Raw genomic sequence first — 18,088 nt, 5'->3', positions numbered from 1 at the left:
CTTTTGGGAACCTTTTTAATCTCATGGAAGTTTATGGCGTGCTAGCGGGAAGGTAGGCATGGTAGCTGGATTGGTAGCTGATTTACAAGCATGGAAGACAAAAAGGGAACTAATGTGGAAGTCTCAATCCTATCCCCACTAGACCCACTTCACTCCTAATAACTCCCAAAGAGTTTCATCAATGGAAGACCAAATATTCAGACATATGACAATCATTCTTCATCAAATCACCATATCATTCTTTTTTAACATTTGGCACATTTCTGTTTGTTTTATTGAATTTATTTTCTATCCCTCTTGTCACAACATGCTCAAAAGAATGACACATGGTAAACAATGTCTTGTGGAAGTGTGAGAGAAGCTGCAGGAAAAAAAATAAAGGCAGAGTACATTCTACTGTAGGTACAGTTTGTTCTCTGGATTACTCTTGTACATGATTTCATGCCTAGTGTGACAAATATTTACAATAAATTTGTAAGACATGTTTATTCTTGTTGGATGTCAGGTCACAGCTATAGAAGCCAAACTGTTCAGTATATCCTGAATTTGGATATGACATTCTGCCTTGCTTTCATGCTTCTCCAAACAAAATCAATAAGATGTTCTATATAATTGTGATTCAATTGCTTTTTCCTTCAAAACTTCTAGGAAAGAGCATCTCTGTTAATATTTAGTACATGTTTACATTTATTTACACGTTTTTCTGATGAAGTTTTTGTGAACTCAAACAATCTTCTTTGGATCACTGCTTTCCTTGTTACATTTCTGCCTAAGAGTACATTGAAGTTAGCCTGTTGACATCATCAGACTGTAGTCCACCATAGTCACTCAAGTCCACAGATCCCAGGTCAGTACAGGTCAACAAAAGATGACACTGTTAGCTTGATTCTCTCTATTATTTATACCTTTAATAGTGTCCTATAAATCATGTGCTCTTTTTATATTTTTCTTATATATCTTTGCCTTTGCCATTGTTTGAATGTGCGAAATCATTTATCTTGTTGTCAATTGCCGATATTCTATCTTCTCCTTGATCCATTTTACCTGTGAGGCATCTCATTTTTTAAATTTGACTTAATAAGCGTTTCATTTCAGAAATTTCAATGTGATTTGTTTCATCATTTCTATTGCACTTCATATCTTGTACTATTTCATTCAGCTGCTTGTTCTAATTCTCATAAGTTCACTCAAGAGTTTATTCAAGTCTTACTTTATTTTGCTGAACATTGTTATAATTATCCTGTTGAATCATTTGTTTATGATTTCATATACCTCTCATTGGGATGGATTGCTGTAGAATTAACAATTTTCAGAGAGTCATATTGCTTTGTTCATTTTTTTCTGTCATTTGGGATTCTGCTTTGGGATTTGTTCATCTGAGATTAAGCTATTCATTGGACTTTTAAAAAAGAAAGCCATCCTCTCAGTGAAAGGATTTGCAATGTTTGAATGGTGTGTCATTTCTCCAAAGTGCCTGAGTAGGTAATCTTCTATCTTATATACTCAGGCATTGGGCTTAATCCATAAAGCAACACTAACTATACAATCAATCACAACTGAATAGCATGCCGACTATTAAAATACAATAATAAGCAATTCAAATCTCCAACTATAATTTGGGGTAAGTAAAAAATAAGCCTTGCTATGAGTAAAAATGGAAATGAGGTTAATAGAGAAAGACTAGCAACAAGTATGAAAGCAACAGAGAAAAATAGAGAAGGTCAAGTAACTAGAGGAAGGGAAAAAGATAAGGGAGTCCAGTTAAAAGTGGAATGAAGAGAGAAAGATAAATAATGCAGTTTGCAATTAAGTGAGCAATTGGGCAATCTAGAATAGTCCGAACATTCAAAAGGCTGAGAAAGAGACCACCAACTCTAAGCCAATATGTGTTCTTGGAAAATCCTGTCAAAGGATAATGCAGCAGTGAATAGAGAATTGAACAAGAACAAGACAAAGCTGGTACACTAAATTGAAATTAGAAGTTAAATTATATCAATATCGAAGTGATGAAAAGATAACTTGGTGGAAGCACAGAATCTGTAGTCCCTCTCATAGGCACGGGTGCCAGGTCTGCTCTCATGCTGTTCCCTGTAGGACCTGCCTATATGTAGTTTCTGGGCATGGATATGAGTGTTGAGCCCTTTGTCATGGTTCATGTCATAAAGTTGTCTCAATGCAGCCAACTTCAGTCTGTCACTCAGACCAGATTCTCATGTCATGAAGTACTAAATGGCTCTGCCTAGAAGTTCTTCCATTCTTGCTCTAGGTATTTTGTAGGTTGCTCAGAGTATGGTCCTACAAAAGTTTCTCTGGATGAGTCATGGATAAACGGATCTTTATGTCAGTTTCTTTACAATGGCTAGCTGGATTTCCTTTGTGGAAAACCTCCTAGTTCATATCTATCCTCAGGGGAAATACATGTCTATAATAGTTTCCAGTTTTATTTCTTTCTCAGCTATCACTTGACTTTTTCTCCACAAAATCTGGATATCCTGTATCTACCTGTTGGATTTCTGCAGGTATTTATGCCTTTCTTTCTTTAGATTGCTATTTTATTTCTGTTTTTCCTCTCCTTTACTAGGTCACACACAGTCGGCTTTTAGTCTTCTCTCTTATTTCAAAGGTCACCTTCATCTTCACGTAGCATAGAAACTTCCAGAGAGATGCTAAATTTTCCTTCCCAGGGTTCAAGTCTCATAAAAGGCACACATAGAATTTATACACAGATATCTTCTGGTCTGAAGTAGGAGCTCACTACATGGTACCTTTAAGAACATTTAATATGATGTGTTTCCATGTATCCCATAAAGCATATAGCTCTTGAAAAAGTGTTGACTCATTGATCTAAATAACTCAATCTATATAACTTATATTAAATATATTAGAAACATAGTCAAGTACAAGTAGACATAGGGAAGATGGAAGCAGCACTTATTCTTCTAAAATTGGTGTCATATGGACTAGAGAGGCGACACTGTCTGACAACCAATATGTGGTTTCTTCTTCCTGGAACTCTCCTGGTTTCTCTCTTGACTTCTGTAACTCATAGTATTTTAAAAATCTGTCCACTTCTTCCATGTCTTGACCTCTGTATCAAATCCTCATGTAACATGCTCTCCTACAGAGAAGCTTCATCTACAGTCTTCCATAGTGGAGGTTGTTACTTGATTGGTTGAAGATGTCATGACATTCCCAAGACTACAGATCTTCTGGAGACAGCAGCTATGATTGATTCAAATACTAGACTCAATTCCAAGGTCTGGGTAGGTGGCTCCGTTGGAGCAATGCTTGCCACTCAAGCATAAGGACCTGAATTTGAGTCATAGAACCCAAATATAAATCTGTTGATGGCAGCAAAAGTCTATATAATCCTAAGTCTGAGAAGGTAAAGATAAATGGATACCAGGAATTTATTTTTGCTGCTTTAGCTCCATGTTCATTTAATGAGAGATTTTGTCTCAAAGTAATCTAGCCCAATAAAGGGAGATACCCAATATCACTGTCTAGCATCCACATGTGCACTGATATACATGGATGTGCATACAGATATGCAACAAAAAGTCAACACACACACACACACACACACACACACACACACACACACACACACACCAACAGGTTTCAATTCCTGCAATGATAAACAGAAAGCTACTTCTATCCCCCTTGACACTCATTTTAAGCAAACCTGGCTGAACAAAATAAAACACTAATGAGATTTCCATGTCACTGTAGACACAAGCCCTGGAGTCAGTGTTGCATGCCAGCTCCATCTCATTTCTCCTTTCACTTTGAGCCTAATTTTTTAGATGAGTAAATATTACTGTGACACAGAAGGCAAGTCAGCCTGTCCCAGGGTTGTTAGAATACATAAAAATGAACATAATGAAACCATCAGATTCCACAGGCTTAGCCTCTGCCACAGATCCCTAGCCATTTCTAGATGTGCCAATGACAGCACGGGAACCCCACAGAGGAGCCTGACCACACATGTTCTCACTGCAACACACAAGGCAGGTGCACTTACACTGCAGCCTCTTCTCAGCTGGATGTAAAACAGATTGGATGGAGGTATTGAGATGGAAAGTGTTTCTGTGGAAAAGGTGCTCACAACATCCCTGAATGGAAGAAATTCTACTGTTGGCTCTACTAGCAACTTGCTCCTATTTAACAGAACTAGAGAAGCTCGCAGATACTACATCCTGTTTTTATTTTAGCACAGGAAGTCTGTCTTTCTCATAGAGCCTGATATTAAGGCTCAAAATATAAGTCATTTTGGTTCTTAATCTGGATACTCTTTATGAATCTTGGGCTCTCTCTATACCTATTGATTAAGAAATATGTAAACCTAAAATGGACTAGAGGGAAAGTTTATTGCTATGATGTCATTTGTTACCGAGCTTTACCCTTGAGCTTCCTGTCTTATCTTGATGTTATCGCAATTTCTCAGATCCTGAGCCCCAATTCAATTTCTTCCCAGCATAAACAATACCACTTTAACTAGCCTATTGGTTTATCTATCACTGAGTTCCTTGAAGGCTCTTTAAAGGGTCTTCTCTGTGTATCCCCAGATCTTAAACAGTCCTTGGCTGCCTAAAACTAGACCTGCCTTTGAAACACATATGAATCTGGCTGGACCACTTATTCAGATGCTGCATCTCCTTTCTACAAATAGGAAGACAGTAAATGTTTCCAACTTAAAGTTCTTGGCTTTGGTTACACAGAAGAGTCAAAGACTAAACATAAAAACCATTACTATGTTCCCATGACATTTCATCTATGAAAATGTAAATTCCATGAGCTTTCAAGTGTTTTTTAATGATTGTTCCCCATTTATTTAAAATGTTTTTATTCTCTTTACTTGAAAATATATTTTATACAATATATTCTGATTACAGTTTCTCCTTTTCCTACCCCTCAAAGAGGAGAGTTTTCAGGTTTTAGAGCCACACAAAATCAAGAACATAATCACATTTGGTCTGGAGTTTGAAGACTACAATACTTAGCATTATAAGCTCATATATGGAGTTATATCTTTAAATATTATTTTACCATATGTAATATGACCAGGGATTAGTTCATTCATTGTGAACATTTAATAGATACCATCTACAAGATATATGCTCAAGTAATTTTGATATGACTTTAGTAAGTGATTTTAAAACATATTTGAGTTCATATCCTGCTATGATTGTAAATTCATTAAATATTGAATAATTCTTCTCTCTCATTAATGTCTGGTTCTTTTTTACTACCCCTAACAGGGTGATCTTAGCATTATAGTGAATCTTTCCTTATGGTCCCCTGCCTTCATATCAACATAGAAAAATCATTCTAAACTGCAGATGGCATAAGTACTGACTAGTTTTTATAAACTTGCCACAAGCTAAAGTCACCAAAAAAGAGGATGTTCCAAGTGAAAAAAAATTCTCCATAAGATTAGGCTATAGGCAAGTCTATAGTAAAATTTCCTAGTTAGTGATTTATATGAGAGGGCCCAGCCCATAATGAGTGTAGCCACCCCTAAGCTGGTAGTTTTCACAGCTCTAAAAAAATCACATCAGGACAAGCAAGCCATGTAGAACAAGCCAATAAACTGCACCCCTCCATGGCCTCTACATCAGCTCTTGCCTCCAGGTTCCTGCCCTGTTGGAGTTCCTGTCCTGAGTTACTTCAATGAAGAACATTAATATGAAATCATAAGACAAATAAATCTTTCCTCTTTGAGTTGCTTTGGTCATTGTGTTCTTCACAGCAATAATAAACCTAACTAACACAGCATATGATTTCTTTGTCATAAACTCATTCACTGTTATCTTTCAAACAAGAGCTCCATGGATCATTAATTTCAAGAGATATGAAATCTATTGGATTTCAGTTTGAAAGATATCAATGTATTAAAAAAAGGGGACCAAAACAGAAAACATCACTCTAAGCAAGAATAAGAAACTTAAAACAACTTTCCCAGATACATAGACATAGCATGATCAAAAATTTATCACACTGTTGTATATAGATGCACATATATTTCTTTACAGCCTTTGGCTAAGATTAAGTGTAGATGCATGAATATATTTTCCTCTCAAAATACTGACTGTAAACAGAAACTTCATTCTGTCTAGCCATTTAAGTAAAACAAAGCACTTCATAGTAGACAGACTTTCATTTCTAGATCTGCATTTATGTCTCAGAATCACATTAGAATGTATATAGCATCTGTGGCATTTCCTCCACTTTATGGTTTAGGGCAATAAGACTCAGCGATTTAAATCATGTCAAAACCGAGTAATGTACATTTGGACAGGGAAAGAATAGAAATTGATTTGATCAAAAACATAGATTGTATATACGTATAAAATTCTCAAACAGCAAATCTAAAGAACAAATTAAAAACTATGGAAAAGACTAAACTGATATACCTTCTGCCTTCTACTTGGTTTTTTCCCACTATACCACAGAGCTCACTTCCTAGTGCATGCCCAATTAGTCTACCTTTATAACTCACATTTCACATGGCCATAGGTTAAGAAGAATGGGATTCAGAGCTGGAGAGATGGCTCAGAGATTAAAAGCATTTGCTGTTCTTCCAGAGGTCCTGAGTTCAATTCCCAGGAACCACATGATGACCCACAACCATCTGTAATGGGATCTAATATACTCCTCTAGTGTGTCTGAAGACAATAACAGTGTATATATATATATACATGAAATAAGTAAATAATTTTTAAAAAATTGTGGGAATCAGAGAAATCAAAGCTTAGAATGAGCTTCAAACTAAGCCAATCTAAAATCCTCAAGAATCAGAAACCTACCACTGAAACTGAATCCCATATTTTAGAGGAGTCCAAATGGAAATTCTGCCAGTCACAGACATGGACCCACATTGCCATTCAAGACTAGCTTTCAACAGAAACCAACAGATTGGGAAAAGATCTTTACCAATCCTACAACTGGTAGAGGGCTTATATCCAAAATATACAAAGAACTCACAAAGTTATACTGCAGGGCAACAACCCTATTAAAAAATGGGGTTCAGAGCTAAACAAAGAATTCACAGCTGAGGAATGCCGAATGGCTGAGAAACATCTAAACAAATGTTCAACATCTTTAGTCATAAGGGAAATGCAAATAAAAACAACCCTGAGATTCCACCTCACACCAGTGAGAATGGCTAAGATCAAAAACTCAAGTGACAGCAAATGCTGGCGAGGATGTGGAGAAAGAGGAACACTCCTCCATTGTTGGTGGGATTGCAGACTGGTACAACCATTCTGGAAATCAGTCTGGAGGTTCCTCAGAAAATTGAACTACCTGAGGACCCAACTATACCTCTCTTGGGAATATACCCAAAAGATGCCGCAACATATAACAAAGACACGTGCTCCACTATGTTCATAGCAGCCTTATTTATAATAGCCAGAAGCTGGAAAGAACCCAGATGCCCTTCAACAGAAGAATAGATACAGAAAATGTGGTACATATACACAATGGAATATTACTCAGCTATCAAAAACAATGACTTTATGAAATTCATAGGCAAATGGATGGAACTGGAAAATACCATCCTGAGTGAGGTAACCCCATCACAGAAAATCACACATGGTATGCACTCATTGATAAGTGGCTATTAGCCCAAATGCTTGAATTGCCCTAGATGCACAGAACACATGAAACTCAAGAAGGATGACCAAAAATGTGAATGCTTTACTCCTTCTTTAAAAGGGGAACAAGAATACCCTTAGGAGGGGATAGGGAGGCAAAGTTTAGAACAGAGGCAGAAGGAATACCCATTCAGAGCCTGTCCCACATGTGGCCCATACATATACAGCCACCAAACTAGATAAGATGAATGAAACAAAGAAGTGCAGGCTGACAGGAACCGATGTATATCTCTCCTGAGAGACTCAGCCAGAATATGGCAAATACATAGGCAAATGCCAGCAGCAAACCACTGAACTGAGAACGGGACCCCAGTTGAAGGAATCAGAGAAAGGACTTAAAGAGCTTGAAGGGGCTTGAGACCCCATAAGAACAGCAATGCCAAACAACCAGAGCTTCCAGGGACTAAGCCACTACCCAAAGACTATACATGGACTGACCCTGGGCTCCAACTACATAGGTAGCAATGAATAGCCTAGTAGGGGCACCAGTGGAAGGGCAAGCCCTTGGTCCTGCCAAGACTGCCCCCACTGTGAATGGGGCTTTTGGGGCAAGGGAGGTAATGGAGGGAGGATTGGGAGGGGAACACCCATATAGAAGGGGAGGGGGAAGGGTTCGGAGGATATTGGCCTGGAAACTCGGAAAGGGAATAACAATTGAAATGTAAATAAGAAATACCCAATTTAATAAAGATGGGAAATAAATAAGACTAGCTTTCTGCATATTTGCTTTTAGCTTTCCAGAATCTCCAATGTGGACTGATATATTCTCTCTCTCTCTCCCCCCACCTCTCTCTCTCTCTCTCTCTCTCTCTCTCTCTCTCTCTCTTTCCTTACTCTCTCCCCTCTTTTTCTCTCTCTTCGTCTCACTCTCTTTCTCCTTCCCTCAATCCCTCTCTCCTCCCCCCCTTCCTTCTTTACTTTTCCATGCTAAATTGTAGGCTCTACCTCTATTCACATGTATGATTCTTTTGGCCTCATTTCTTACTGTTTTTTCCAAAAGCACACAGATTTCATCACTGGGGTAGAATAACAATAAACAACAAAATGGATCGTGGGAAAGTGACTATGAGTAATATTTTGGATGAAGTCAGAAGTAGTCAAAATTGTAAATTTAGCATCCAGCATCTAAAATTGTAAGTGCTTCAGGGTGAAATACATGGTACTCCTTCATTTCTTTAATGAGTTTTTCCTACAGCTTTATCTTCTTCCACATCTATGAGCAGAAACAACTGATAACATTCACTTCCTGTCACTTTCCAAATTGCTAGCATGTTGAGCTGTGATTTAGGTCTGTCATTTAGTTTGCCACTAAGGATACTGAAAGAGAAAAAGGGTCTCAGAGTCTTTCAAAAGTGTTATAACATATATGGATAAAGATCAGATACCTAGGAATAGTAAAGTCATATGAGATGAGATTATAACAATAATTCAATAAGACTATTTATAGAGGAAATAGTAAAGCTAAGTAAATGTATATAATGAATAACTTAACTGCTAGCCCTGGCAGAAAGCCATGTCACTTTGACAACCATCTCTCTAAGTTGCATAATCAGGAAGAAGAAACAATTGCTGGTCCTAGGCAGGGATTCCTCATACAGGGCACAGTCTGATCAGTTATAGTTATTTCCGTCACAGACAAACATCTGTCTAAGAAATAGCTTCAATTCTTTTTTTTCCCTATACTCTAGACTCATACTGTTGCCTCCCACTACCCTTGCCTATTGGACACCAGGACTTATGGAAGTCCAGATGACAGAGTCACAAGAGCCAAAGGACTGAAGCACCTGACATGGCAGAGGTGAGCAAAGCATGAACTGAAACAGAAATATTCCAAGGACTAGCTTCAGCTTGGAGTGTAAGACCTGACCTTCGGTCAGTGTTACTTACTTCAAGATGACCCCAGTGAGACACCACACCAAGCTGCAGATCGATGCAAAAGCAAGAGGTTTATTTTTCAGTGCATTGGGTCAGCCTTCAATCAGTCCCTCGAGGGGCTGATGAGCAGACAACCCCAATTGGCTATTACAATCAGTTTTTATAGTTTTTAGGGACATAGGTTACATCAACAAGGTTACAGTTCAAACTTATTGGCTAAGCATATTGACCTTTAAATTTATTAGGTAGCAAGCAGGCCATGCATTTGAACTCTACCTGGGACTTTCCAGAGGGTCAGGTGACTATCAGTCAGTACATTCTGAGAATATTTTACTCAAGAATGTTCCTGTGGGTGGAGAATGGAATTTGACCTAGCCTTTGCCCCAGATAGGAGGGAGAAGCTGTAAGGAGGGTGTGGGACTGGCAAAGCCATTTGGTCCCTCATCCCTCCCTTTTGCTTGTACAAGCTCCAATCCTAGAGTTACACTCGGAGTTACTAACTCATATTGTTACACTCTTAGGTTACTAACTCATATTGTTGGTGCAGGATCATCAGCTGCACTGCTCCTAGTCTCTCTTTTATGAAGGCTATAAGCTTGCTCAATATGCAGGGTCCAAAGGTCAACAATAGCAGGAGAACAATTAAGGGTCCTAATAAGGTGGATATGAGAGTGGTTTACCAAGGGGAGGCATCAAAAGGAGAGTGATACCAGCCTTTGGAATTTTCTTGTTCTCTTTGGCAATGATCTAAACTTTCTTGAATTTTGCCTAAGGACTCTCTAATCACCCCTGAGTGATGTACATAGAAACCGTATTCCTCATGTAATGCAGCACATAGCCCTCCATGTTGCAAAAATACCAAATCCAGTCCTCTTCTATTCTGTAATACAGCCTTTGCCAGGGAATCAACATTACTTCCTAAATGGGAGAAGGATGTTACTAGACTTTGAACACCTATCTGCTTTGAGGCTATTATAATTCTTATCATGTAGAGTTAATTCTGCAATCCCAATACCTGCCCCAGCTAGGCCTGCTCCAAAAATTAGGGCCAATGTCAAAGAGACAGGCTCTCTTTTCTGTATCATTAGACCTCCAGTTGGATTCCCTAATAGAGCCTAGAGGACAGTTTCTTCAGAATAATAAGTTATTTGAGGCACCAATTGGACTAGCACACAAAACCCTTTAGGGTAGGGGAATTGAGAATTTCCCCATGCACACAAGGGGTCAACCCTGTGGTGCAAGCCCAGCAGGCTTGACTAGGGGGTACTATCCAGCTTGAAGGTACAGAAGAGTTAGTCTTGTTGCATAAATGTAAATAGGGAGTTGGAACATCTCTGATACAGCTGCCTTGGCCTGATATGGTCTGTAAGGTCCGTGTATGCCCCTCTTGAGACCATCTGCATGTCTCATTGTCTTCTCAAATGCTATACTCTGCAATTAGCCTGATTCCTCAAAGAGGGGAAGTTTTGCATTGTAACATAAAAAGCAGGAGGTGGTGAATTCAGGCTATGAGGCATTTAGGGTCTGAAAAGTTTTTAAATCATAGACCAGAGAGCGTCTCCTGGTTTACAGGGCTCGAGGCAAGGAACAGGGAGGAGGGGATGGAGGTCCTGGGGGGGGAGGGGTGTGCTCAGAGGGGCTGGGAGCTATAGGCTTAGAAGGTGCTAACACTGGTTTAGGTCCCAGTGCTATGGGTCAGTAAATAGCTGTACCAAAAGTTAATGGTAAAAAGTAACCCAGGATCATATCCTCCTATGACCCATAGTCTAAGACCACAGGACTTCCCAGTTTCCCATCCCTTTGCTTGTTTTCCTTTCTCTGAAAACTTAATCAGTATATCTGTGCCTACCCTATGAGAAGGTCCTCCTGTGAGATCATCCACGGGTTATTACCGTTCACAGACATCTCACATCCCCATATCACACAGTAAAATTGCTCTGGTCCTCCACATTTAGAGGTCCTTTTTCCTCCAGGGCAGATGTCGAATGTTCTCCATTGGCAGCTGGAATATGTTTCTTAGGGTCTTTTGAGTATCAGAATCTGGCCATGAGGCAAAGAAGTGCAGGCTGACAGGAACCAGATATAGATCTCTCCTGAGAGACATAGCCAGAATACAGCAAATACATAGGCAAATGCCATCATTAAACCACTGAACTGAGAGCGGGACCCCCGTTGAAGGAATCAGAGAAAGGACTGGAAGAGCTTGAAGTGGCTTGAGACCCCATATGAACAACAATGCCAAGCAACCAGAGCTTCCAGGGACTAAGCCACTACCCAAAGACTATACATAGACTGACCCTGGGCTCCAACCTCATAGGTAGCAATGAATAGCCTAGTAAGAGCAACAGTGAAAGGGGAAGCCCTTGGTCCTGCCAAGACTGTACCCCCAATGAATGTGATTGTTGGGGGGGAGAGCGGTAATGGGGGGAGAATGGGGAGGGAAGACCAATATAGAAAGGGAAGGGGAGGGGTTAGGCGGATGTTGGCCTGGAAACCAGGAAGGGGAATAACAATTGAAATGTAAATAAGAAGTACTCAAGTCCTCTCTGCAACCAAATCCCATGGGAGGGAGAGCTAAACCTTCAGAGAGGCAGACACGCCTGGGAAACCAGAAGAGACTGCACACTGCACACATCTCTGACACCAAAGGAAAACACCAAACTCCATCTGGAACCCTGGTGCACGGAGGCTCCCGGAAAGAGCAGCGCAGATCTTCCTGGTTGCTGCCGCCACGGAGAGTTCGTAGGCAGCACCCCACGAGCAAACTTGAGCCTCGGGACCACAGGTAAGACCAACTTTTCTGCTGCAAGTGACCTGCCTGGTGAACTCAGGACACACAGAGGCAAAATTCCTCTAAGACTGGGCACTTCCTGTGTTTACCGGGAGTCCCAAACCCACGGATCGTGGCCCACAGCAGCTCTCTGCTCCCAGACCCCGTGGGAGAGAGACCTCACCGCCTGGTCAGGTGGGCACTCCTGAGGCTGCAGAGTGGAAGAGACCACCAACACTGCCCACCCCTGCCCACATCCCTGGCCCAAGAGGAAACTGAATACGGCCTCTGGGTTCCCGTGGAGGAGGGCCCAAGAGCAGCAGGACCCCTGCGCCTGAGACACCGCCGGAACCTGAAGGGACAGACCGGATAAACAGTTCTCTGCACCCAAATCCCGTGGGAGGGAGAGCTAAACCTTCAGAGAGGCAGACATGCCTGGGAAACCAGAAGAGACTGCACTCTGCACACATCTCTGACACCAGAGGAAAACACCAAACACCATCTGGAACCCTAGTGCATGGAGGCTCCTGGAAAGAGCAGCGCAGATCTTCCTGGTTGCTGCCACCGCGGAGAGCTCGTAGGCAGCACCCCACGAGCAAACATGAGCCTCGGGACCACAGGTAAGACCAACTTTTCTGCTGCAAGAGACCTGCCTGGTGAACACCAGACACAGGCCCACAGGAACAGCTGAAGACCTGTAGATAGGAAAAACTACACGCCCGAAAGCAGAACACTCTGTCCCCATAACTGGCTGAAAGAAAACAGGAAAACAGGTCTACAGCACTCCTGACACACAGGCTTAAAGGACAGTCTAGCCACTGTCAGAAATAGCAGGACAAAGTAACACTAGAGATAATCTGATGGCGAGAGGCAAGCGCAGGAACCCAAGCAACAGAAACCAAGACTACATGGCATCATCAGAGTCCAATTCTCCCACCAAAACAGACACAGAATATCCAAACACACCAGAAAAGAAAGATCTAGTTTCAAGATCATATTTGATCATGATGCTGGAGGACTTCAAGAAAGACATGAAGAACTCCCTTAGAGAACAAGTAGAAGCCTACAGAGAGGAATTGCAAAAATGCCTGAAAGAATTCCAGGAAATCATAATTAAACAAGTAGAAGCCCATAGAGAGGAGTCACAAAAATACCTGAAAGAATTCCAGGAAAACACAATCAAACAGTTGAAGGAATTAAAAATGGAAATAGAAGCAATCAAGAAAGAACACATGGAAACAACCCTGGATATAGAAAACCAAAAGAAGAGACAAGGAGCTGTAGATACGAGCTTCACTGACAGAATACAAGAGATGGAAGAGAGAATCTCAGGAGCAGAAGATTCCATAGAAATCATTGACTCAACTGTCAAAGATAATGTAAAGCAGAAAAAACTACTGGTCCAAAACATACAGGAAATACAGGACTCAAAGAGAAAATCAAACCTAAGGATAATAGGTATAGAAGAGAGTGAAGACTCCCAGCTCAAAGGACCAGTAAATATCTTCAACAAAATCATAGAAGAAAACTTCCCTAACCTAAAAAAAGAGATACCCATAGGCATACAAGAAGCCTACAGAAGCCCTGGGTCCTGCTAAGACTGAACCCCCAGGGAACTAGACTGTTGGGGGGAGGGTGGCAATGGGGGGAGGGTTGGGAGGGGAATACCCGTAAGGAAGGGGATGGGGGAGGGGGATGTTTGCCCGGAAACCGGGAAAGGGAATAACACTCGAAATGTATATAAGAAATACTCAAGTTAATAAAAATGTATATATATATATATTATATATATATATATATATATATATATATCCCCCCCAAAAAAAGGAGCCTACAAAACTCCAAATAGATTGGACCAGAAAATAAACACGTCCCGTCACATAATAGTCAAAACACCAAACGCACAAAATAAAGAAAGAATATTAAAAGCAGTAAGGGAAAAAGGTCAAGTAACATATAAAGGCAGACCTATTAGAATTACACCAGACTTTTCGCCAGAAACTATGAAAGCCAGAAGATCCTGGACAGATATCATCCAGACCCTAAGAGAACACAAATGCCAGCCCAGGTTACTGTATCCTGCAAAACTCTCAATTAACATAGATGGAGAAAACAAGATATTCCATGACAAAACCAAATTTACACAATATCTTTCTACAAATCCAGCACTACAAAGGATAATAAATGGTAAAGCCCAACATAAGGAGGCAAGCTATACCCTAGAAGAAGCAAGAAACTAATCGTCTTGGCAACAAAACAAAGAGAAGTAAAGCACAAAAACATAACCTCACATCCAAATATGAATATAACAGGAAGCAATAATCACTATTCCTTAATATCTCTCAACATCAATGGCCTCAACTCCCCAATAAAAAGACATAGATTAACAAACTGGATACACAACGAGGACCCTGCATTCTGCTGCCTACAGGAAACACACCTCAGAGACAAAGACAGACACTACCTCAGAGTGAATGGCTCGAAAACAACTTTCCAAGCAAATGGTCAGAAGAAGCAAGCTGGAGTAGCCATTCTAATATCAAATAAAATCAATTTTCAACTAAAAGTCATCAAAAAAGATAAGGAAGGACACTTCATATTCATCAAAGGAAAAATCCACCAAGATGAACTCTCAATCCTAAATATCTATGCCCCAAATACAAGGGCACCTACATAAGTAAAAGAAACCTGACTAAAGCTCAAAACACACATTGCACCTCACACAATAATAGTAGGAGACTTCAACACCCCACTCTCATCAATAGACAGATCATGGAAACAGAAATTAAACAGAGACGTAGACAGACTAAGAGAGGTCATGAGCCAAATGGACTTAACAGATATTTACAGAACATTCTATCCTAAAGCAAAAGGATATACCTTCTTCTCAGCTCCTCTTGGTACTTTCTCCAAAATTGACCATATAATTGGTCAAAAAACGGGCCTCAACAGGTACAGAAAGATAGAAATAATCCCATCTGACCACAAAGGCCTGAAACTGGTCTTCAATATCAATAAGGGAAGAATACCCACATATACGTGGAAATTGAACAATGCTCTACTCAATGATAACCTGGTCAAGGAAGAAATAAAGAAAGAAATTAAAAACTTTTTAGAATTTAATGAAAATGAAGGTACAACATACCCAAACTTATGGGACACAATGAAAGCTGTGCTAAGAGGAAAACTCATAGCGCTGAGTGCCTGCAGAAAGAAACAGGAAAGAGCATATGTCAGCAGCTTGACAGCACACCTAAAAGGTCTAGAACAAAAAGAAGCAAATACACCCAGGAGGAGTAGAAGGCAGGAAATAATCAAACTCAGAGCTGAAATCAACCAAGTAGAAACAAAAAGGATCATAGAAAAAATCAACAGAACCAAAAGTTGGTTCTTTGAGAAAATCAACAAGATAGATAAACCCTTAGCCAGACTAACAAGAGGACACAGAGAGTGCGTCCAAATTAACAAAATGAGAAATGAAAAGGGAGACATAACTACAGATTCAGAGGAAATTCAAAAAATCATCAGATCTTACTATAAAAGCCTGTATTCAACAAAACTTGAAAATCTGCAGGAAATGGACAATTTCCTAGACAGGTACCAGGTACCCATGTTAAATCAGGAACAGATAAACCAGTTAAACAACCCCATAACTCCTAAGGAAATAGAAGCAGTCATTAAAGGTCTCCCAACCAAAAAGAGCCCAGGTCCAGACGGGTTTAGTGCAGAATTCTATCAGACCTTCCTAGAAGACCTCATACCAATATTATCCAAATTGTTCCACAAAATTGAAACAGATGGATCACTACCGAATTCCTTCTATGAAGCCACAATTACTCTTATACCTAAACCACACAAAGACCCCACAAAGAAAGAGAACTTCAGACCAATTTCCCTTATGAATATTGACGCAAAAATACTCAATAAAATTCTGGCAAACTGAATCAAAGAGCACATCAAAATATTCATCCACCATGATCAAGTAGGCTTCATCCCAGGCATGCAGGGATGGTTTAATACACCATCAACATGATCCATTATATAAACAAACTGAAAGAACAGAACCACATGATTATTTCATTACATGCTGAGAAAGCATTTGACAAAATTCAACACCCCTTCATGATAAAAGTCCTGGAAAGAATAGGAATTCAAGGCCCATACCTAAACATAGTAAAAGCCATATCCAGCAAACCAGTTGAAACATTAAACTAAATGGAGAGAAACTTGAAGCAATCCCACTAAAATCAGGGACTTGACAAGGCTGCCCACTCTCTCCCTACTTATTCAATATAGTTCTTGAATTTCTAGCCAGAGCAATCAGACAACAAAAGGAGGTCAAGGGGATACAGATCGGAAAAGAAGAAGTCAAAATATCACTATTTGCAGATCATATGATAGTATATTTAAGTGATCCCAAAAATTCCACCAGAGAACTACTAAAGCTGATAAACAACTTCAGCAAAGTGACTGGGTATAAAATTACCTCAAATAAATCAGTAGCCTTCCTCTACACAAAAGAGAAACAAGCCGAGAAAGAAATTAGGGAAACGACACCCGCGGATCCCAGCCCGCAGCAGCTCTCTGCTCCCAGACCCGGTGAGAGAGAGACCCAACCGCCTGGTTAGGTGGGCACTCCTGAGGCTGCAGAGCGGAAGAGACCACCAACACTGCTCACCCCTGCCCACATCCCTGGCCCAAGAGGAAACTGTATAAGGCCTCTGGGCTCCCGTGGGGGAGGGCCCAGGAGCGGCAGGACACCTGCCTGAGACACCGCCGGAACCTGATAGAAACAGACCTGATAAACAGTTCTCTGCACCCAAATCCCGTGGGAGGGAGAGCTAAACCTTCAGAGAGGCAGACAAGCCTGGGAAACCAGAAGAGACTGCTCCCTGCACACACATCTCGGACGCCAAAGGAAAAAGCCAAAGACCATCTGGAACCCTGGTGCACTGAAGCTCCCGGAAGGGGCAGCACAGGTCTTCCTGGTTGATGCCACTGCAGAGAGCCCCTGGGCAGCACCCCACGAGTGAACTTGAGCCTCAGGACCACAGGTAAGACCAACTTTTCTGCTGCAAGAAAGCTGCCTGGTGAACTCAAGACACAGGCCCACAGGAACAGCTGAAGACCTGTAGAGAGGAAAAACTACACGCCCGAAAGCAGAACACTCTGTCCCCATAACTGACTGAAAGAGAGGAAAACAGGTCTACAGCACTCCTGACACACAGGCTTATAGGACAGTCTAGCCACTGTCAGAAATAGCAGAACAAAGTAACACTAGAGATAATCTGATGGCGAGAGGCAAGCACAGGAACCCAAGCAACAGAAACCAAGACTACATGGCACCATCGGAGCCCAATTCTCCCATCAAAACAAACATGGAATATCCAAACACACCAGAAAAGCAAGATCTAGTTCCAAAATCATTTTTGATCATGATGCTGGAGGACTTCAAGAAAGACATGAAGAATTCCCTTAGAACTGAACCCCCAGTGAACTAGTCTATGGGGGGAGGGCGGCAATGGGGGGAGGGTTGGGAGGGGAACACACATAAGGGAGGGGAGGGGGGAGGGGGACATTTGCCGGAAACCGGGAAAGGGAATAACACTCGAAATGTATATAAGAAATACTCAAGTTAAAAAAAAAAAAAAAAAAGAATGAAAAGCCAAAAAAAAAAAAAAAAAAAAAAAGAATTCCCGTAGAGAACAAGTAGAAGCCTACAGAGAGGAATCACAAAAATGCCTGAAAGAATCGCAAAAATCCCAGAAAGAATTCCAGGAAAATA

This window comes from Rattus norvegicus, chromosome 4, assembly GCF_036323735.1.
Source record: "Rattus norvegicus strain BN/NHsdMcwi chromosome 4, GRCr8, whole genome shotgun sequence".
Classification (NCBI taxonomy): Eukaryota; Metazoa; Chordata; class Mammalia; order Rodentia; family Muridae; genus Rattus; species Rattus norvegicus.
The sequence above is the reverse complement of the archived record's forward strand: the minus strand, read 5'-3'. Positions refer to the sequence as shown.